Source organism: Anas platyrhynchos, chromosome 21 (genome assembly GCF_047663525.1).
Source record: "Anas platyrhynchos isolate ZD024472 breed Pekin duck chromosome 21, IASCAAS_PekinDuck_T2T, whole genome shotgun sequence".
In the NCBI taxonomy this organism is placed as follows: domain Eukaryota; kingdom Metazoa; phylum Chordata; class Aves; order Anseriformes; family Anatidae; genus Anas; species Anas platyrhynchos.
Window position 1 is genome coordinate 16,055,763 of NC_092607.1, and position 21,887 is coordinate 16,077,649.

The window sequence follows — 21,887 nt, forward strand, 5'->3', positions numbered from 1 at the left end:
TTAGGTGTAAGTAGCCATTGTCTCTGTTTATGTGCAAATTAGTTTATGGATCCTTCTTGACAGAGTTACAGCGCCCTCCCTTAAGGGCACTGCTGATATATTACCTTTGAAAGAGAATCACAATTTATTCATTCAAACACAGCGCTAAAGATAGATGTGCACGGGAATATTTTGAAATATTACATTATATATAAAATGAAATAGGGGGAAGCTAAATTACACGGCTATAATTACTTAGAGTTCAGGTGGCATCATAAATAATCTATTCACAACCCGCTCGGTGTTTATTATGTCACCAGAGCGATGTAATTAACATGGGATAGACGGGAGCTACGCGAGGCAGATGCACGATGCGCCCAGATCAAACACGCCGCGACGCTCCTACAAAAACACACAAACACACGAAGCCATTCAGGAAAATTCGTACGAAAGTGGCAAAGACCAAAGCAGCGAGCTGACAATTTCCAGCTCCTTGCTGTACCAAGTCGCCACGAGCACCTCTTTGGAACAGGCACAGTTAAACTGAGGGCACGCTGCAGTGTTTACTTGGCAAAGGCATGTATAATTTTGCATTGACCGAGTTCAGGTCGGCTCTGAAATTTTTTCTCTGCCGCTCTAAAATCAGATCCTTGGCTGTTTGAGGTCAAACTGTTACAGGGAACAAGAAGCTGCCAAGTAAAAGCTGGGATCTGCAAGTCATCTCCATCCCACCTGCACCAGCAGTGCATGCGTTCAGATACCCCAAATTAATTGCTCACAAATTATAAATAAGTTGTTACACAATAAAAAACTCTCAGGATATAACACAAATAAAATAATAATAATAAAAAAAAAAAGACTCAGTTGTGTAGTTTAATTTGTAAGCACCCATTACATTTAGTTAGGAATCAGAAGATTTCTCCACCCTCCAGTCTCGTTTCCAAACTCTTGACTCATGCAGTAAGAGGCACATGTAGACCTTAGCACTGGAAGGAAGTGTTGGAAGCAAGTCAAGGTGCCTTTGACAGCTCAAAGGAGGAATGAGATAAGCAAGTGGCAAACTTTCCATTAAAGGCATGGAAAGGTTAGAGGAATAGGTTTTTGAGAGGGGTCGTTTGGGGTCTGACAGAGTGAGGGACTGGAAAATAACCCGCTCCTGAGTCCATGGCGTCCTGAAGTTTTAGTTGCTTGAATCACGAGAATATTTTTAGGGTCTTTGAAAATCAATTTGATTGGTGTTACTCCATTTCTGACTCACTCCTTTCCTTCCCATAACATTTTTCTGGATGCCATTTCCCTATATATATTGTTTTCTAATTTTGGTTCTGTAGCAGGGAAAGCAAAAGGAAAAAATAAGAGAGGGGGTGAAGTGGGTCAGAATCAGATTTTTCCCCATTACGTATTCCTCTTATTTTTCACTGCTGTGAAAGTTTATTGCAGACAGCTTATTGCATGCTTCTACCTTGAGAGAGACCTGATACAAGGTACCAGCAGAGGAGCTCTGTTTTCTTCCACTGCTTTCCTGGTCAAATTTGGTTACTGTAAGAGCAGGAGGACTTCTCCCCCAGCCTTGAGCACTCCTATCTCAGGAGCTTCTGATCCACTGCTACTGAAATACCCTCCTTGGGCTCAGCCATTGCCCCCAAGCAAAGCAGATCAAGCTCCAGGGGCCGCATCCTTCCCTGGGCTGCCCACAGCCTCCCGCAACCCCAGCCCAGGCCACAAGTGCACAATTTACGCAGGGGACAGGAAGATGCCAAAATAGGTCAGGCAAAACCCCAAATTCCAGAAGGTTTCGGTCAATTCAGAATTTCCCTTTCCCTGCAGTGGGGCTGCAGGTATGAAGCACATCTTAGAAGCTGTGGAGCTTGCTGCTGGTCAAGGAGCCACCCCGCACCTCGCCAGGAGGATGGATGCAAGCACCGTGCCTTTTATTAAACAGCATCTGCCCTTCTTCTGGATATATCGCTTTATGCCAAGTGGTGTGGATGATTTTTATTTTTTTTTTCCTTAAAGTAAAGAATATTTAATGTCATCTCAAAAGAAAAACGGCCCCTTAAATTATCTGTGGCACGTCCTCTGTGCTGCACAGGAACAAAGCTCGCTCTCCCCCTGTGCCGCACTGGAGTTCGGGAGCAGCAGTGACAGTCAGGAAAGGATTTATGGGCCCAGGGGAGAGATCTGCTAGGGTCCTGCGGAACAAGATAAAATATTCCAGGGTTGTGGCTTTATTTTTTTTCTCTTGGAGGCAGCAGAGATGAAAGATGCAGACCCATTTCCCATAGATGGAGACCCTACCACGACACCTTCCCCTGGCAGCAGAAACACCTGGATTTCTTAGGTTAACATCCAAGTTTTCTTTCCAGGATGTTCTTCTCTCTGTTCCTAAGAAGTTTCATGGCTCGAATGTGAGTTTCCAAAGGTTAAAGAAAGCTCTGGAAAAGGAGAGCACAGCACACTGGGCTCCCTTCCCCTTAGGCCCTTGTGATTTTTGAGCAGGAGCTCGTTGGTATATTTCTGATGACCACTTGCAGGTGGCACCTTATCCAGGTGGCACCATGCACAACCATCAGCCCAGCCTCAGGTTTTTAAAGGCTTTTTGCTGGCTGCTGCCTTGGGGACAGGCTGAGCTCTGGCCTCTCCATCGCTGCTCACAGCTGGAGTGTGATGGAGAGGGTTGGGGTTACTTCTCCAGGACCTGCTCTCAAGGAGCAAACCCCTTGCAGGCTGTCATTCCCAAAACCTGCACTGAAAATTGGTATCAACCCCATGGATTTGTAGTGAAGAAAGGTAACCCGTGGGTTTTTAAGGTGAGGCACAACAACATCAAGCTGCTGAATAGCAGCACCATCACTTTAGGTCTCCCCACCATGAGACCATCTCTTCCAGACTCACCCAGTTTATTCCTGTAGGTAGAAGAGGATCAGAGGGGAAGCCCTGCACGCTGCCCCCCACCCACAAATACAAAGGGCAAAGCCTGAGCTCTGCCCCATGCCAGACCAGCCAGATGGAAGCCTGCGCTCATCCAGCAGCTCTGCAGCCACCTTCACGTGGTGCTGGGATGGAGCCAAGGAGCCCGCTGAGAGCTGCAGCAGAGCACATCAGCAGGGCACATCTGCTTCGACCAAGCCGTAAAAACAGCACTATGAGGTGAGGGTCCAAGCTGGCTGCTGTCCTGGCAGCTCTGACAAAGAAACACAAGGACAGGTTGCTGCTCAGGAGCCCACTGGTTGCTGCCACTTCAGCATCACCACAGAGAAGAGCAGTGCGTGACTGCAGGCACATCATCTTGGGAGCAGGATCCATGTCTCTGATCCCAAGTCCCCAAATTGCCAGCACTGATGCTGTTCACACCTCCCCACCCTGCCTCGTGCTCACCGCTGCAGCCTGCATCGAGCACGGTGTTGGGAGCAGGGGCAAAATCCAAGCACTTGTGTGACCTGGAGGAACTTCTGCCTCTCTGCAGCCACAGGCAGGTTTGCTGGCTGCCCTAAGTGAACGCCAGCATCCACAGCAGTAGGAGATTTGATCTTCTTATATTCTTTTAGAAAGATGTTTGTGGCAGGCTGAAGGGGATTTCAACGCAAGGCCAGCTCTCTTCCCACAGCATCCACAGCTCCCAGGACCTGCGAGCAGAGGCGAGCTGTTCCTTCAGCACAGACATAGGTCAAAATGCAAAATTTGTTTCTCCAGCATCATCTGAGCTCTTTGCAGTTTCACAGAGGTGCTCTGCTGTCTCTTCCCTCTTAAAAAAAAGGGTTAGTAATGAAGCCTGAGCTTCATGCATGGCTCATGAAGCCTTTTACAGTGCTGCGGAGGAATAACCACCTCCATGTCACAACGGGGCACGACCCACCCATCTATGCAAGCGTTTGGGTGGTTATTTCACAAGACCAGTTTGCTCTAGGACATCACGAGCTGCCAGGCTGCTGCACCTAGCAGTGAGGAATTGAACCAGAAATGTTCCCAACCACGTAACAGACCTGATCCCCAAACACTTCCTGGGGTCCCCTGATCCCCAAACCCTTCCTGGGGTTCCCTGGAGCCCCATCCTCTCCTGTCGCCCTCCACCACAGCCAGTTCCCATCACAGCAGCGGTTCAGATCGAGGCTAATTGTATTTGAATCTACAGGGCACCAATTTTCCAGCAAAGGGGTTTTAATCTAACATGCAGATCTCTTGTCTCCATTCACATCACCCCAGAGGCCCATAACATAGGTCATTTGTGCATACACAATCCCGGTAATAGGATGCACAATTTTCAAACGGCTAAATCTGTGGAGAAGGAAAAAAAATGTTATTACAGGAGGAAAAAGAAAAGATTAGCTCACAGGCTGAGATCATGTTTGCCAAGTTTCCACCCAGAGAATTATTCCAGTACCGAGCTCTATGCTACCAAAATAACGGGTTTATACAGCAGGCACCGTGCCAGCTTTTTGGCTATAATTATAGTGTTTTCCTCTCTTAAGTTCCTTATTGATATCTGGATTTTTTTCCCCCCCCCAAAAAAATAAAAAGGAGGTGGAGAAGCGATTTTATACGTCCAACAAACCGCAGCAACACTTGATGTGGTTAAAACCGGGAAGTTTTAGCAACCTGCCAGCCTCCGACTTCACAGGGAATGTCGGTGCCACCACGAGACTGGCGAGGAGCCCCAGGGATCCATTACCGGGGTCTGAAGATGTCCCCGCTCCTCCCTTTCAAGCGAGCGCCGGAGCCGCGTGCTCCATTCAGCTGCTGCTGCGCCGCACAATATTCCTTTGAGGAGATGCTTTGCAGTGACAAAATAACTGCTGACAATGTGAATCCTCGGCTTCATTTTAATTTTGTTTTACATTTTCTTTGGTATGTTTTGATCCTAAAAATCTTCAGAGTGCCTTTTTTTTTTTTATGATAATAAAGCAACTATTTATACAGCACGGCAGAGCCATTTCACTGCCTCTCCCCCCACCCCTTCCCATTTCCCCCAGCCAAAGGACATGAGCTGGAGGCACGGTGCCCTTCAACCCAGAACAGCTTCAACCCAGAGCAGGACCAGAGGGGAAGAGAAGGATCCTAGAAAGACCCTAGAAAGACTGTAAGATCAGCAGTGACACAACATTGGGCAATGCCTTTTTTTCTTTTGCAAGGCATAAAAACAAACATCGAAGGACATGATAACATCAAGGTGGCTGTTGGGGAACCCATCCACTGCTTGTTGAACTCACTGGTTTCCCATCCCATCTCCATCCCAAGAAGGGCCAGTCCACGATGCTCTCTCTCATGGATGCACTTGACTTCATAAATCCCCAGGATCAGGGCAATCACTATTTCTAAAAACCTCACCCTTTCATCTCCTATAATTCTGGGAAACTTCTCCAGCCACCAGCACTACTGAAATTAAAATGCCATCGGCCACAATCCCAGGAACAATTAGCCCGGCCGAGATGATTCCCGATAGTCTTTTGCATATAATAAGCAATATCCAATATACCTCGACATTGTGGGATCTCTGTAAATGAAGTGACATCTCTTGCTGGACAAAGCCTGGAAATGTTATCCTTCGGTGATAGGAATCCTAAGGGGACGGCTCTTCTCCCCGGCTCGAGAGCTCCCTTAATTGTTGTAGTTGCTGGAAATTTTTAACAATTTCTCCAGCTGCTAGGCCGAGTTGCGGCGAGCCCTTTGTCTGGCTGCTGTGCCAACCAGAGGCACGGGGAGATAAGGAGAGCTGGGGGAATTGCACGGAGTGACTTACACAGCGGGAGCTCCCTCGCCCAGGCTCGTTCCTCCAGCTTCACCACCGCTTATTATCGTCGGCACACGGCTGAAGCCAGCAGCTCCTTCACCTCCAGCACCTTGGGTGCACTTACATGGGAAGGACCCTAAAAACAAGACCCTGCACTCAACATTTTTTCACCCACCTCCCTATCTTCATTTTCCAGTAAAACTGTATAGATTTACGCTATTTATTTTGGTATTCCAGCAGTGGAGTGGGCACACTGGAGGATTTCTGGATGTAGCTCCCGGGTGTGAAGGTTGCTCTATACGGGATTTCAAGGAGGGTAACTCTTCCCCAAGAGGCTGTCATAAGCCCATTTAGTCATCTCTTGGGGGTTTTACACTTTAAATGGCCCTTTCCCACCGGATCCACCAGCAGGTCATTAGCAATGCAGCTTGGGCCCCTTGGGAAAGACTGATGTGAAACGGGGCTGCAGAGCTCACAGGCCTCCCCGGGGCTGGGAGAAGCCACTTGGTGCCCCCAGACCTTTTCCTGTGCCCCAGCCACACACCGTTATTTGTCACCATGGCCACACCACTCCTCGGGCACCCAAAGGGAAGGGAAGCTACTCCTTGGCACGCCAACTTCCATCAGTTGTGGCCATGTAAAGTCAACAGGTAGCTCCACCTCAAGGTCAAACCAATGAGCCAGCTCTTCTCTACTCCCTTAACCTCTCAACAGACTGCTCCTCACCCTACAGGGTTTTTCTTTCATCCCACACAAACTTTCCTATCAGCTTTTGTGTTCCACACCACAGACAGCAGCACCCATCGTCTGGTGCATTTTCACTTTAAAAGTCCCCAAAACTCCCTCCACAGGGACCTGTTTTCATAATGAACTGATTTCCCCCCTCTTTTTTAGGGTGACATCAGCAGTGGTTGAGCAAGGCTAGCAGGAGCTGCCCCGACACCTACGCTGTGCATGAACGAGGTCTTCCCATGCAGACCCAGGAGACAGGACCACAACACCCATAGCTCCATCCATGTCAGCTGAGCTAAGTTTTGTTTTTTTTTCAGCAAACTTGGCCCACGGGTCCTAATCTGAGGCATTCCAAGGTTTCATTTGTCCCCTCCTTAATCAATAAATGACATCCCATAGCCAAGAGCCCCACTGGTTCCACCAGGACTACCCAGCCCAGGAGCATCCGCAGCATACGGGTGGCTGGGGCTGCAGCCTGCGCTCTTCCTTCAAGAAAACACATCAGCTCCAAATGCACCTTGCAGCTTATAAACATCAGGAAACTCCTCCTGCCACATGAGAGCTTCCAGAGCACTGTGCTGAGCTGCATAGGTTCAGCTTCCTTTCAGATCCACACGGTGACAGCTTGGCAGATACATTTACGGGTGCTGGCAGCTCCAGCCAGGGGACAACCAAGGTTGGGATGATGACCATGCCCAGCTAGCTTCATCTCTGGATCCCAAATCATTCCTCACAGAGCTTTCTGTTAGTGATACTTGCATCTTGCTCCCAGAAATCCAATTACTCCGAACGACTACGAGCACACCACCCAGGTTTTGCAGAATTCGCCTCATTCTGCAAACACATTTGTGCTTCGTCGCCACTTTACTTCTGTCCCCCGCCGTCCTGGGGGACGCAGCATCCTTCAAGGACGTGTCAGAGGAGCACGCTATCCCGGCATGCTCTCGCTTTGAGGCCTAGCAGCTGAATCACCCCCAGCCCTATTTTCTTTTGCGGTGGTAGATTAGCGCGAGGGCTTATGACCTGCCATCTGTCACTGCAGTCTGCTGACTGCGAGTCCCCGCTCTCGCCGCAACATTGCTGAGGAGGTGGAAGGCTCGAGGGGGGGGGAGGAGGAAAACCACTCCATCCTGCTGCCTCCTTGCTCCGGTTCAAACCCAGGGAGGATAGGGCTAGGGAGGATCAACCCACCAGGGGTTTGGTTTGTTGCAGCAGTGCCCGGCCGGGGGCTCCGCGGCGCGGCTCTGGCGGCCCCTCCGAGGCAGCCTGCGCCCAACCTGCGGCTCCCGCATGCTGTTCGCTCACACCTGCTGAAGCTCTCCCAGCCTTGCCAGGGAGAGGCAGGCAATGTGACCATGCATCTGGCTTCCTGGCAAGGAGAGGATTGCCTCTGGAGCCGTGCCAGCGCAGTCCATCTCCTCCTGAATATAGTGCATGAAGGAAAAAAAAAAAAAGCCACCGAATGCACAACCCCGGCTCGCGGAGAGCAAGGGGCCAGCGGGACCACGCACCGCAGCATTTGGGAGCCCCACGGCCAGGATCCAGCCCCCGGGGTTGGGGACAAAGCAGAGAAGGAGCTGCTCAGCCCCCCTGCTCGATCCCAAGGCGGCTGCTTGCGAAGCTCCTGCCCTGAGGAAAGGAGAGGACTCTGCACTGCAGTGAGGAGTCACAAGCCAGCAGCTCATCCTTGAAGGCTGCGGGAAGGAGCGCTCCCACCTTCTGGCGCTTTGCTGGAGGAAAAAAAAAAAATCACAGCACAACTTCTCCAACAGCTCCCACTGAGTCGCAGTGTAACCAAACCAGAACCCACTGGCTCTGTCCCTGCTGGAGCAGAGGGAGCTTTTCCAGCTCAGCTCCTTTCTGCCTTAAAAATAAGACAATGGAAGGCAATTCAGGCAAAGGCTGTGGCAATCCAGCCATGGCATCAGACTTCTCCCTGCAGTGCTCCCTTCAACCTCCTGCTCCTAAAATGGTTCCTACTGAAATGCCCGGCCCTTTCCAGTGCCTGAAACCGAGCTCCCCATTTTTCTGCTGGGACTTGGGCTCAGATCATTCCCCCCAGCCACCAGTGAGCTCCTGCGGATCTTGTAAAGCCCCAGCACATGAGGAAGAGCCAACAGGCAGGGATGGCAGAGCCGGTGGTCTGGGACCTGTGTCCTCAGCACGACTGACCCTGCCTGAGCACCGAGCCCTGGCACCCAGGGAGCAGCAGCCCTCCAAATTGGCCTCCAAGCAGCTCCCCTGCCCTCAGCCACCACTCAGGTCTGTCAGTGCCAGGCTGCGCACATCCTCCTACGCCACGTGAGAAGTCTCCAGAGATGCGTTTCTCTGGCTGAGAGAGAAGAACAGACCCAGGAACCAAAGGAAGGGAGGAAGTTAAATTCTTCTTCCCACCTGACATCCACGGGGACTGTTTCAACATGAGCTGATTCAGCTTCAGAGCTCAGCCAGACCCCGAGTAACTAGCAGCAGAAATAGAAATTAAGGTGTGTGTAAGGGGAAGGTAAGCTGCTACCTTTCAGAAGTCGTTCTTTACTCAGACACCCTTCCACATCCACAGGTGTGCATGAAAACACTGCTGTGCACACCATGGTCAGATGCCACATCTGAGCAACCCCTTCCAAGCAGCGATGCCCCCAGGATATGGGATTGGTGATCAGGAGCCCGTGGCCCTGGCACTGCCAGCCCTGCCTTGAGCTCAGCATGGAGCCATGACCAGGGTCCAGATATTTCCAGAAATTAGGTTATCCCAGCCCCTAACTGATATCAGCAGCGAGTCCCACCAAGCCAGGGCTGTCTCACCCCTGGACGTCCCCATCCATGCCCTCTTTCAGTGTGCTGCCTGAATGGATTAGGACAATTTTGCCTGCTCAGGTACCCAAAAATCCCAGAGCAGTGACCCCCGTGCACACCGAGCATCTCAGCACACCACACACAGCAACCGGGCTTGCTGCAAGCGGTCAAGCTATTCCTGCAGCATCTGTGCAGCAGGGCTGACACAGCTTGAAAAATCACTGTACACGTGTTACGTGATGTACACGCACATATTTCTGTGCAAGAAACCTCAATCAGGAGCACGACACCTTTTGTCATAAGACAGCAGGACCCGAGCATCCAGCACCGCTCTCATGCCACACGTACGGTGTGCATGAAATCAGCCAGGCTGTGCTATCCCCTCCAGCCACGCCGCACTCGGGGATGCTGCAAAAACACACTGAGCAAAAGAGGACAGATGAAGGGCAAGGACATGGGCTGCAGGATTTGGCATCAAAGCAGAAGCTGTTCAACCTCAGTTTTCCTGAGATTGTTTGGGGTCAGTGCCTGTGCGGTGCTGCTGCTGAACAGTGCTGGTTTGGGTGATGTAAACCAGGTCTGTGCACATACTGGAGGTCTCACTAAGGGCTTGTTTCCAGATCAGCCAGTAAAGCTCCTGGAATTGAACCCAGGGACGTGGTCAGGCAGAGCAGCAGGCAGAAGACCCAGGTTTCCAGCAGGAGCCCACACGTGGATGTGGATCACACCAACCCTTGTGCACAGACGAGTTGGTGAGACCTTCTGGACTGCAAACCCAAAGGGCTGAAGACCACTGAGCCACTTCTCTCCTCGAGGTCCCACCAAGCTTTATTGGCCCCTCGTTGCACCAAAACCCATGCCTCGGGATTTCTAGAGGATGTTCTGCTGCATGAACCGTGCACATCAAATTCTTGTGCATTAGACAGGCAGAGAAGCTAAAAAGTCATTTGGAAATAAGGAAGTGTGTAAGTTACTCTAGCTTGAGGGCTCCAGTAATTTATGCACTGAGAATTTATACAGGTCATGTACCTATTTACTTTGCTGTGCTCTAAAAAAATGCACAGTTACCTTAGCAACTTTAATATTGCAAGAGAGTACAGAGCTTTCTTAAAGAGACATTGTCGAGAGCGGTCAGCCTGACCGGCTGCTCCCCTGCTCTCCTGTGTGCAAGATCTGCATTCACAGGCATTTTCCCCTCAGATCAAATATACTTTTTGTGATTTTAACAATGAACAACCCATCTCGGAACTCATTGACATCAGCTAAGAGTAAACAAAAACAAGCCTACCATGTGCAAGAATGAAAAAGCGCCATCAGAAATGCACAGAATTTACTCATTTCATCATCGCGGCGTGTTCTGAGAGCTTAAAATAATTTTTCAATTTGTGGAAATTGCCGAGACTCCATAAAAACATAAAGCATGCTAGTTGCACCTTGGGGGCTGTTGGGTTTAAGAAAGCATTGTAGAAATCTAATCAGCAGCTGAGGCAATGAGTGCCCGACCTCCCAAATTTGTTTTATTCTCATCTCACTCCAGGATTTTTCTCTGGACGTGCTTGCGGAGTGTTTTTCCTGAAGCCAAACTGAAAGTCTCTAGAAAAGGCTCTCGAGGAGGTAAGACACAGAAATAACCCTTCAGAAGGGAGATACCACCTCTGCCTGCTCACCTGCCGCATCCGCTGCGGCCACTGAGAGCTGAGGAAAGCCACAACGGGGGCACTAAATCAAGGAGGGTCCGTGCCACAAAGCAATTGGGATGTTGTTAGACCACAGTCAGAACAGCCTGGACCTGCTGCCCAGGGGCACGGCTGGAATTTTGGCCCTTATCCCCCTAGCTATACACGCAAGTCATCACAAACTACAAAAAACACAATAAAATAGCATTTTTTTCCCCTACACTTACATAACAACCACCCAGCTTTCATTAAAATATTAAGGATTTCTCTCCCAAAGAAGTCTGGTTTTGCAAACCTGGGAGAGCAGACACTAGATTTAAACAGCCTTTTTTTTTTTTTTTAGCAGCTATAAACATGATATATTCCCTGCAGCACGCTGGGAACATAGGAGGTGCCTCTGCCACGCACACAAAGGTTGCGCGCATTTATCGATAAGCCCCCGTTTTCTGGGTGACCGCTTAACCCCTCCGTTATCCAAAAGGAGTCAAATTGTGCCTCTTTTTTTAATCAAAAGGACAAAAAAGGCAAGCGAGATGTTGCCTCTCCCTTGTGAATAGCGCATGCCTCTAATCAAACCCTGCAGCAGCGGGCCCATAGGGCTGTGTTTCAGATGGATGGTGCCTGAGCATTAGGGGCAGCACCTAACCCTAATTTCTCCACTTTTAGATCCCAGGAATCCCACCCAGGAGCTGTCTGAGCAGACGCCCTCCAAAGCCACAGGGCAGGGCTGAGCTGGGGGTCCATTACATTCTCCTCTTGCCCTCACTGTTCAGCACAACCCAAACTCAGTGATTTTCCTTTAATATTGCACCCAACTGTCCCATCCACACCCAGCAGCCCTCCCCTGCCTTCTGAACCATCTCAGGGTCGTGCTGCCCACACCATGCATGCAGACAGGGAGCAACAGCAGGGCAAGGAGCCAAAACCCCATCAGCATCATCCCTTTGCACCCCAGCCCCGTGGAAACCAGCAGAGACCACACAGAAAATAACAAAACTTTAAGGCACGGCTGCTGCAAGGAAACCTCTCCTTCATCTCCGAGGTGCTCCAGCAGACCCACACCAAGCAGCGAGGTCCCTGGCTTGAGAGCATCCTCCAGGAGCAGCGGGGTGATAAATCTGGAGCTAAAATAGGATCTACAGCATCACCCCGTTTTCTCTCCCACCAAAGCACGAGCCTTGAGCCCTCCCTTCTGGGAGGAAGGAGGCTGGGGAGAGGAGGGGAGAGGAGGCTGGGTGGCAGGGAGCTGCTCTGCTCCCCTCCTCCCCGCGAGGCAGCAATCTGCCTCCCGTGCCCAGGTACCGCAGGCAGCGCGCCGCTTTGCCAACGCACTGTCAGATCCGCGCCGCGTCAGAACGAGCCCCGCCACATTAATTCAACTCGGTGGATTTAAAAAAAAAATAGAAAATAAATAAATAAAGGGAAGGCAGGACAAGGCGCAGCAGATGGCTGAGGACAGATACTGCAGCCCATTCTTCCTTGCTCTGCAAGAAAACAGCTTCACTCTCTGCTGTTTGTCATGCTGCTCCTAGCTTTTTTTTTTTTTTCTTTTCATCTAAAAAAAAAATGCAGAAACTTGTGTCCAAATAGCCCAGGTTTCCATGTTTTTGTTGTCTCTACTGAAATTTTGTGCATTTCCATCCCCGTTGCAGCTCTCGAGGCCACATGGCACAATGAGGGTGCGATTGCTATGAGATAATCACACCCTTGGGGTGTTATTAAGCACAAGGCTATGCCTCGTGCCTCTCGTTCTCCAGGGATGTGATTATATCATGATAACCAAACTCCCCAGAGACACCTTATTGCAATTATGACATTTCTTTCAGGTTTATGTATGAATACATTATTCAAGGAAATTACTTTGATCACCAGAAACTTCCACTTAGTGTTCAAATACTTAAACTGGCTGGTTTACAGAGATGAAGTTCCTTCCTTACAGTATTTGACAGGGAGAGAAACAGGGCTTTTAATCTGAGCAGAGCAGCACGAGGGCCTAATCACCAGCACGAGCTGGTGATCTCTTATTTAGAATGGCAGTCTCTCAAATAACCAAACTAATCCAACGATGCAATCCTCGCTTTGGCTGCCCCAGCGCCTGCAGAATTACCCCAGCGAGCAATTCCCCTAAACAAGAGTTTAGGATAAAAAAGAGAATTGAAGTCAGAACTATTACCTTTAGCTTCACGGGCATGAAGACCTGGGTGGCTCAAGGACCACCAGCTCCTCTTAGTGACTTTATAAACTTGGCTGCACCCCTTTAGCTTGAATGGCCTCACCTGTATAAGGCACCCAGCGCCACAGCCAGGTGTTTCAGAAGATCTCCAACATTTGTTCTCAATGCTTGGCCAAAAGGCTCCAGCAAAACTCATTAGTTAAGTGTGCCCACCTGCCTCTCTCTGCCACGGACATCCCCATGGCAGCAGGAGCTGCTCATGCTGCTGGTTTTCTGCTCCCATCGTGGTGCGAGCGCAATCCCATCCACAGTGCTGAAGGGTTAAATGGTTGCGGGGCCGGAATTGCCTGCACAGATTAGTGGTAGGGCAAAATCAAGGTCACGCGAAAGGCCAGCACAGTGCCACAGATGGATAGTGTGAGCTGATAAAAGGTGCGGCCAGAAGGGTTCCAAAGCCCATAAGGATTCTTCAGGGAGCGACTGAATTAAAACAGAGAGGCAGAAATACCACCTGCACCCCAATAGCAATGAGTATCCCCCAGAGACCCCGGGACTCAGCAGGAGGGTACTGCGTGTCCGTCCCCGTGTTTGTTTGCTGACCTTGGCTAAGTGTTTATGAAATACATATCGGTTATCGACCGCTCTCCCCAGTCCTCACCAGGGCAGACCCAGCAGTTAGCAGCACGGGTCTGGTGGTGGAGGTAGCACCGAAAGCACGCACGGATGCTCGAAAAAGGGGTGATGAGGTCTGTGTGCCCAGCACAAATCTCGGTAAATGAGCATCAAAAACTCAACGGCATCACCCCCAGATTATCATTATTATTTTTTTTTGTCCCCATGCCCAGTGGTGCTCCTTGCCTCCTGCTCCTGATGGCACCGATACTGTTCTGTGTAGGATGCCACCAAAGCCACCTCACACTGGGACAAAGGGCAGTTCCAGGGGAGCAAAAAGCATGTTCTCCAATTTTTGCATCCCCTTTCAAATTAAAAATAATAATAATAATAAAATAATAATTAAAAAAAAAAAATCTGAGGAGCTGGTTTGATGGCTTCTGCAGATCCGGGAGGCTGCAGACCACGTACGTGTGCTCTGAAGGCCACCACCTGCTTCGGAAAACCTTGTCCTCCTGGGGACCAATCTACGAGCATCTTCGAGCTGACTTTGTGACGCTGTCCCACCTGCAGGCGGGGAAGACAAAAGCTCCTGGTCCCTGTAAGACCTTCTGATAGCTGCTGCGATTCTCCCTGAGCCTTCCCAGTGCCTCCCGGAGCCCGGCGTGCTCACACCTCGCGCTCTGGATTTGAGAAGCAAAGAGGAAGCGTCAGCAAATCTGTTACTCAGGTGATGCCTCGCTTACAACAGCCACGGGAACATTTCTGCCACGAAAGCCAAATATAAATATAAGGTGCTAAAGATAATGACAGTGTGCTTTACCAGCCTCTCATCGCCGTACGGTTATTGGGGTACTGCTGAAGCTCTGGTGGACTTCGTGCATCCCGCATCCATTCCTAGTGGTGAAGGTGACTCCAGCCAGGGGCAGCTTATCGCCCACAGTTTACCAAGTTAATTGAAATGAGCTTAAAACCAGCTCAAATGATCCAATTCCTACACATGCGACTTCGTTTCCATCTCCTTTCTGACTCTTACTGTGGGCTGGGACTTACAACGTTTCCCCCTGCTGCTTTCTCAGCTTTTTTCAAACTCTGTTTTTCTTTGTGTTAGGGGTTTGAGCAGAAACTCCACATTTAATGGGTTATCAGGGAAATCACCTCTCACTTACCCCGTAATGACACAACTTACCTGCACGTGGGTGGCCAGGGGGGTGCTGGGGGTGTGGGGACCTGCTCGTGGAGGGCAACAAGGGGGGCTCCTGCCTGGCCCTGCCTCCATCCCACCAGCACGGCTGCTGCCTCCCTCCTCGACACAAACAGGAGAGACAATCTGCATACAGCCCTTGGACAATTAGCAAGAGAAATAATTACAGTTTTTTAAAGGCGCCCTTAATGAATCCGGTCCTCTGTTTATAATGAATGTATTGATCAAGGGAACATCCTCCATCAATGCCTCTCTCCAAGCTAGATAACTCTCCTCGTGGTGACAAATAAATGCACTTGCTTTGGTGTACTTGGTTCTCATAAGGACAATTACGCAAGGACAGCATCGATGCTGCCAGAAAATGAAATCAAGAGAGAGAAGACAGTGGTTGCCAGAGCCTGTACCTTCTGAAATCTGATTCTCCCCCAAAGACACGGCTCCAGCCCGGCGATATTTGCAGAGGTGACACGGCTCACAGCCTGTCCCCGCATCAGAAAATTCATCGAGGGCAGGAGAAGCCAATAAATAAATAAATAAATAAATAAAAAGGGAGGAGAAAGGAAGAAATCAAGCGCTGGGATATTTAAGGCCGGGCCTTTTTTAAAATAAACGCACAATGAAAGGTTACGCTGTCATTAAAGGAGTAGCCAACACTTCCCAGAGCAGTTAGCACAGCGCTGCAGCCGGCACTTTGCATTTGCAGCTAATCTGCCAGTGATTAAACGAGCTGTTATTGAGCATTTGCCCTGTTGAACCAGGTTTTTCTCATCCTTATTAATCATTCATTTTACACTACAGTAGCCTCCTGTCTTTAAGCAAAACATCTTTTTTCCTTTTCTTTTTTTTTTTTTCTTCAATAGGCAAATTTTTTAGTTTTTTCTTTTTCCTCCGGTGATGTCCTTTACGTTCACAAGAGCAGACCGCCGAAGAAAAGCGAGAACAAAACCTGGGGAGAGCTCTAAAGAGCGTGGGGAAGCAAATTCTTTTTGCAGTCAAACTTCGGGAGTTAAAAGTAGAGGACATGGCTGGAGCCACTAAGCTGTGGTGTAAACACGGCCATTTAAGAGGATTTGCATACCATTTATTAACCTTCCAGGAGAACTACACGGACCCCAGGCAGGGAAAACAACTGTGTACACATGTTGGTTTCGTTCTTGTTATCGAAATATAGCTTCTGCCAGCCACCCCCCAGCATCTTCCACGGGCAGATAACAGAGAGAGAGGGAAGGGGGTGGATGCCCCCGGCCCCGTTGGGTTTTGTGAGACCTGGGATTTTTTTGGCATGGTTTCCAGAAGCCAGGGGCTGCCCCTGGCTGGTGCCTGAGGAGCAGCAGCAGAGGTGAGCCTGGGATGGATCACAAAATCCTAACTGAGGATTTTGCCCCACGTCCCCACCACTGATGCCTCAGCTTCCTCATCAGCATCGCCTCCTCTCCTCTGCTGGCACTCCCAGGCCGCTGGTGGCCACACGTGCAAGGTGTCTCGCTTCCCTTTCACTGCTAGCAATGGGTATTTGCTACATAAATTTCAAGGTGTTTAATAAAAAATTCTCAGTAGTGAATTTCACAACTGTCTGGAGAGGAAACCCTCTGTGATGGTACGTTACGGAGACCGTGGGTGGGCAATGCCCTGGGGCCCAGGAGCTGCAGCTTCTCCTCCTCACCCTACCCCAGATTTGAACAGCTCCTGAGTCCCTCCGACCACATTTTCATTGCTGGCAGAAATCTGTCTGGCACCTTGATCCTATAACCTCAGGGTTTGGGTACCTTTGCTGGTTTGTATCCCAGCAGCAGCTTGAGCCCTGGGTGTCCCTGTCCCTTAGCCGGCATCCTGGGGTACCAGGGCTGCAAAAAGAGGGATGAAGACCCCCCTGAGGTATCAGAAAGGCACAGATTTCCCCCCAGAAGTGCTCTGCAGCCCCGTCAGCACCAGCAGACACATGAGGTTTGCTGGCTCCCAGTGGGGAATAACCCACAAGGAACATCCCCAAACCAAGTCCAGCTTGCAAGTCCAGCTCAGTGCCCGGTCCTGGGGAAGTCATTTAGGGTAGGTAAGGCTTCCAGGGTGAAAAATGGGGAGAAACACAGCGATTCTTACAAATTGGAGGCGATGCCCAAGCAGGATTTCTCTAACACACGTATCTCGCATGCACACACGCACACACACACTCGCTTTGAAGTCCAATGCAAGGACGCTATCAGCTTAAAAACCAAACAGAAAAAAAAAAAAAAAAAAGAAGCTTGTTAGAAGGGATTTTTCTGCCCCTAATTTCCTCTGGGTTTTCTTTTTTTCCCCCTTTAAACATGTTGCCTTCACCGGTTTAGAAGCTGGTTTAACTAATACATTTTTACTTGCATACAGCAGCATGTTGTAATGTTTATTTTTCAAGCACTGCATTGGAACAGCTTTAAAATAAAGCTCTATAAATTATTTTTTACCAGTTTTGCCTAAATTACGGAATATACAGCATTGCCATTGGGTTTTACGAAACCCTGTTTATGTATATTTGTTCATTGGTTTGTAATTTATCGTGATGGCAACTCCTTTAAACGCTTAATGTAAAAAAAAATCCACCTCCATAATAGCGGCACTGACACTGAAAATCCAGCAACACCTTCCAAACACCAAGGTGAACATGCAAGCGAGGAAGAAAACCTGACATCCAGTGTGTTAGAGACTTGTAGGAAAAGCGTAATTAATGCGAGACATAAAACAAGAAAGTGCGTTTGAAATCTCTCCCCGCGATCCCGTACTTCACAGCGTAGTACAAACGCGGTTCTGGAGCTTATTTTTAGCCTGGCACACGCGGGTATATTGTTACCCAGCCTGCCACTAGAAGTCATGTTAAATATCCTCCTGAACAATCGCAGAAGGTGTTATCGTCAAGAAATGGCACAGAAGCCGTCTTTATCTCTCCTTCTTCACGAGAACATTTGACCTCCCCAATTTGGGTTTGTTTGACAAGAATTTGCTGGCTACTTGGAGCTCTGCATCTCGTGTAGGGTGATTAGAATAAAAGGCCCTATCCCGAGCCCTACAGCATCCTCTTTACCTACGGAAAGGTGACATTTTCCAAGCTGTTACCTGGAGAGCAAAGGACAAATGGAAAAGATCAGCCACATAAAAGCAGCGTTATCATAACATCCCGTGGCAATTTGGGAGTCCTTTGAAGGCCAGATGCTTCTGCTCCATATCTAAATTTCCCATAATAAAGAAGCACAAAACATACCTGTGTTGCAAAGGGAAAAATCGCGGCTACGCTACAATTTCAAGTCATTTTCTAGTTGGAGTGGGTCAATTTTTGCAGCGTGTGTCACGTTTTCCCCTGTGTGCCGGGGAGAGACGGCAAAACACGGCGAGGGAAGTCAAACAAAACGCTGCGGGCAGATCAGAAGCATTCAGCTGCCCAGCTGGACGTGAGATACGGCTCAGGGTTGAGGCTGAGCCTGAATTTCCTCGAAGCACAGGAATTGTTTGGCAGGATCCCACCTCACCCGCGACCGCATCCGCAAGAAGCCCTCGGAGAGATCTTCCCAACCCAACCTGTGCATGGGGAAAGCTTTTTCCTGACGATGCTTGGCTCTAGTGCAGTATATTGGGTGTTTCTCTTGGTGCTGTTCAGCGTGCAGCCTTTCCCAAGTCTGAATTTCACTGCTGCACCAACCTGCTCCAAGCACCAAGCACCAAGGGACACACTCGGGCAGAGCTTCACTCCTTCTGCTGCCTTCCCCAGAGCAGAGATGGGCCAGGGAGGGATGGACGGAGCCCAGAGGATTTGGCCTTTCCTAGGCCAAAATCATGCTAGGCTGTCTGCAGGAGTGGGGGAAGGAGATGGGCTTTAGGGGAATGTGAACTGACCCCACTGGACCCGCTGCCGCCCCGGCTTGATGGAAATAAGAGGAAAATCACTGCCCTCTGCTTTTAATTCCCGAAGGAAACGGAGCCTTTGCACACCCCAGTTCCCCCTCGCTCGCCCAAAAGGGAACAAAAGCAACCAAGAAAGGCAGCAGATGCCCTCTGCAGAGTCTAACCAATGTGCATATCTACCTGGGCTTGCTCTGCTAAATCATCTCCAAACACAGGCTGGTTTTTATTTAGTTATTTATTTGGGGGAAAAAAAAATCGATTCTTCTATGATTTACGGTAGGGTTAAGGCAAACGTGAAGCCCATGTTAAGGCTGTTCATCTCATGATAAGGCAGCAAAAAGGTCAACAAATTACTCTCTCCCTAATGGTTCATTTGAACCAATGAAAACAGGATATTTTATCCTCCCGGGTCAGGCCTGCTTAGAAATCCTACGTCCCCTTCCCCCTTCCCTTCGCAGCCTCCCCCCATTCCTCCTCCCTCTCTCCCACTCCCATCCCCTTTCTTTTAACTCTCCATCTCTGATCCTCCAAGGTGACCTTTTCTCCCAGTCCTAATACCAAATTTTCTGGCTGAGTGAAGCCGAGCGTTGCTGCTGCCCTGGCCGAGCGCCCCTCATCGATGGCCTGAAGGGGCAGGGATGGCAGCAGGGCTGGGATGTACTGGGACCAAGGGACAGGGATGGAAGCAGGTTTGGGATGCACCAGGACCAGGGATGGCAGCAGCTTTGGGATGTGCCAGGACCAAGGGGCAGTGGGAATGTGAGCAGCGGGTTTGGGATGCGCCACAGCCGTGCTAGATGGGAGGGCACCAAAAAAAAATCAGAACCAGAAAAACAGAAGGGGCACAGCCCCACAATTCCTGCCCTGCTAGGAGAGCTGTATTTGGCCATCCGAGCCTCATCAATTACCAACGTGCAGCGGCTGAGCTGGGGCTCGGCTGCTTTAGGCAGCGCCGCCCGCTCGGAGCAGCTCTCACATCTAATTGTTATCCCTGCCGCTGATTGAAGGGCGAAGTGGAGGGATGGGAAGTTCAGCCGGGTGACATGATGCAGTTTTAATGAGTCGCTCTTTTTCTTTTCCTTTTCTTTTTTTTTTCCATTTTTTTTTCTTTTTCCCCCAGCCTGGCTGTTTTAATATGGAAATATAGCAAATGCTCACAAAATAAGGAGCGCGGGCTGAGCGCAAACCTCCGGGAGCCTGTCAGCAGTCGCAGGGCAGCAATAACACTACAGAAGCAATTAGTTCCTTAAGTTCTTTAATACAGGGCCTTTGCAGGGGGGGTGGACACTAGATTAAGCCCCGCTTCATTTGCCTATTTATTCAGCTGTCAGGAAGCTGGAAGGGTTAAGTCATCTGGTGGAGAAGAAAAAGGCTCCGCAGAGCCCGCTCCGCAGAGCCCCCGCGCCCCGATACGCAGCCAGCGGCCCCGGCCCCGTTGCTGCAGAGCTCCCTGGTGCCCGAAATAATTTGGATGCACTTTTGGCAGCAGCTGCAGTGTGCCGTGGGCCGGGCATTCAGCAGGACCTGACTCAGCAGACACCCGGTGTCGGAGCAGCTCCGGCTCTGGGAGCTGACCCTCTGTCTCCAAATAACGGAGGGCTTAAGCTCCGCATTTGGGTAGGGTTTTTATTTGGTCCCTCGGTGGTTTTGCCCTCCTTGCAGCCATTTGGGCGTCCCATGCGGGCATCCCAGCACTATGAGGAGCTGCTGCTGCCCTACAGACTGCAGCCTGCGTGTTCAGCGCTCCACCGCAGCCAGATTTACAAAGTTAACTCTGCGAGCGAGGTTGTTTTGCTTTGTGTGCCTCCACGCATACACTGTGCATCAGGCGCGCCCGAAGCAGGAAGGGTTATAATTGCAGGATCATGTTTGTGCTGCATGACCGGCTTATTCCTAATATCAGTCGCTAATTCGGGCTCCCTTTTGGCTGAGCTATCCCCTGGTGCTGTGTGCTAGCACGTCTGGCATCCTCTCTCCAACCCAAGAGCGTTTGCTCTTTCTCTCTGCATGATTTGAGGACAAATCGGCGAGAATCCGGATCCAGGCACTGAGAAACGTGTTTGTTTGGTTTTGCTGTTCCAGGATCTTTTTTTTTTTTTCTTTAAGGATAAAAACTGTAACGTATTCGAAACGGGGTTAGACAAATAGATCACAGACAACCATTTACTGACGGAGGAATGCCAGTGCAGACAGAGTACGATAGCTCAAAACACAGCGCTAGCATGTAATGCAATTTTGTTCTAGCATGTCATTGAGTTTTGTTAATATAATAACCTGAAATAAAGTATTAAGGCAGATTGACATGCCTTGGTAGCACAGCTGAGGATTCAAATATTTAAATATAACATGTTCTAGCTCGTTCCCATTGAAATCAGGGGAAGTTCTCCTTCACAGCTGATTTCAGGGGGAAAAAATGGATCCAGCTTGTGCAGAATAACAGGAGGGGGAATGGGCAAGTTCAGCTGAGTTTTCAAATGTTGATTTCTTAGCTCAAATCAGCTCTAATTTCTGTTTGTTTATTTTTTAGTTGAGAAAAACAGTAGGCTGTTTTCTTCAACATCCACAAATAAAATAGAAATCATCCCAATGAAAGGAAGGAGAGAGGGAAGAGAGTGCAAAGCCTTTTTCACGTGCATCTTCCTTTCAGGCTTTCATGCTGTAAAACTTCCTTAGCCCCTGCTCTCTGTTTGCCACTCGATCTCCCCCAAGGAAAGGACCATGTTCTGCTGCAGCCTCGGGTTCCTTTGAGCTTGCTCACAATTTACAAAAAAAAAAAAAAAAAAAAAAAAAAAAAAACACTTCAAACCATTTTAGAGCTCTGAGTCTGAAAACAGAGACATGGAAAAAACGCCACAGCCTCCTGCTTGATTTCTGTGCAGTCCCATTTGTGCTCCCCTCGCCTGGCTTTTGCCTGAGGTTCCCAGGCAGGTGCTCATTCTCTTTGCTGCTGCTAACATCGTTCCTAATTTTTCCAGGGCTGTGCAGCTTCACACAGTTTGGGTCCAGGCATTCGTCCTCCAAACTGCCTTCAAAATCGAGGCAGAAAGGCACTGGTTCACGTCGCCACAGAGGCAGCAGTGATGCCCCAGCTAATCCCAGGGGAAGGAGGCTCCAGCCCGCACC

At 49.7% G+C, this 21,887-nt stretch overlaps 1 long non-coding RNA gene across 6 annotated transcripts; it reads right to left on the bottom strand.

Annotated features, from left to right (window-relative positions):
• Positions 1-1,401: 1,401 nt before the first annotated feature.
• Positions 1,402-15,539, bottom strand: LOC139999218 (uncharacterized). 6 transcript variants are annotated; one of them, XR_011804493.1, is made up of 7 exons: positions 15,302-15,537; positions 14,883-15,035; positions 14,165-14,376; positions 13,082-13,428; positions 5,717-5,843; positions 5,453-5,590; positions 3,744-4,254 (listed from the first exon to the last, which is right to left on the bottom strand). It is a non-coding gene; the product is annotated as an uncharacterized lncRNA (long non-coding RNA). The 6 variants fall into 6 exon arrangements; XR_011804488.1 differs by having other exon boundaries at positions 13,082-14,376; XR_011804489.1 differs by lacking the exon at positions 14,883-15,035 and having other exon boundaries at positions 13,082-14,376; positions 15,302-15,536.
• Between the last annotated feature and the right edge of the window lie 6,348 nt (positions 15,540-21,887).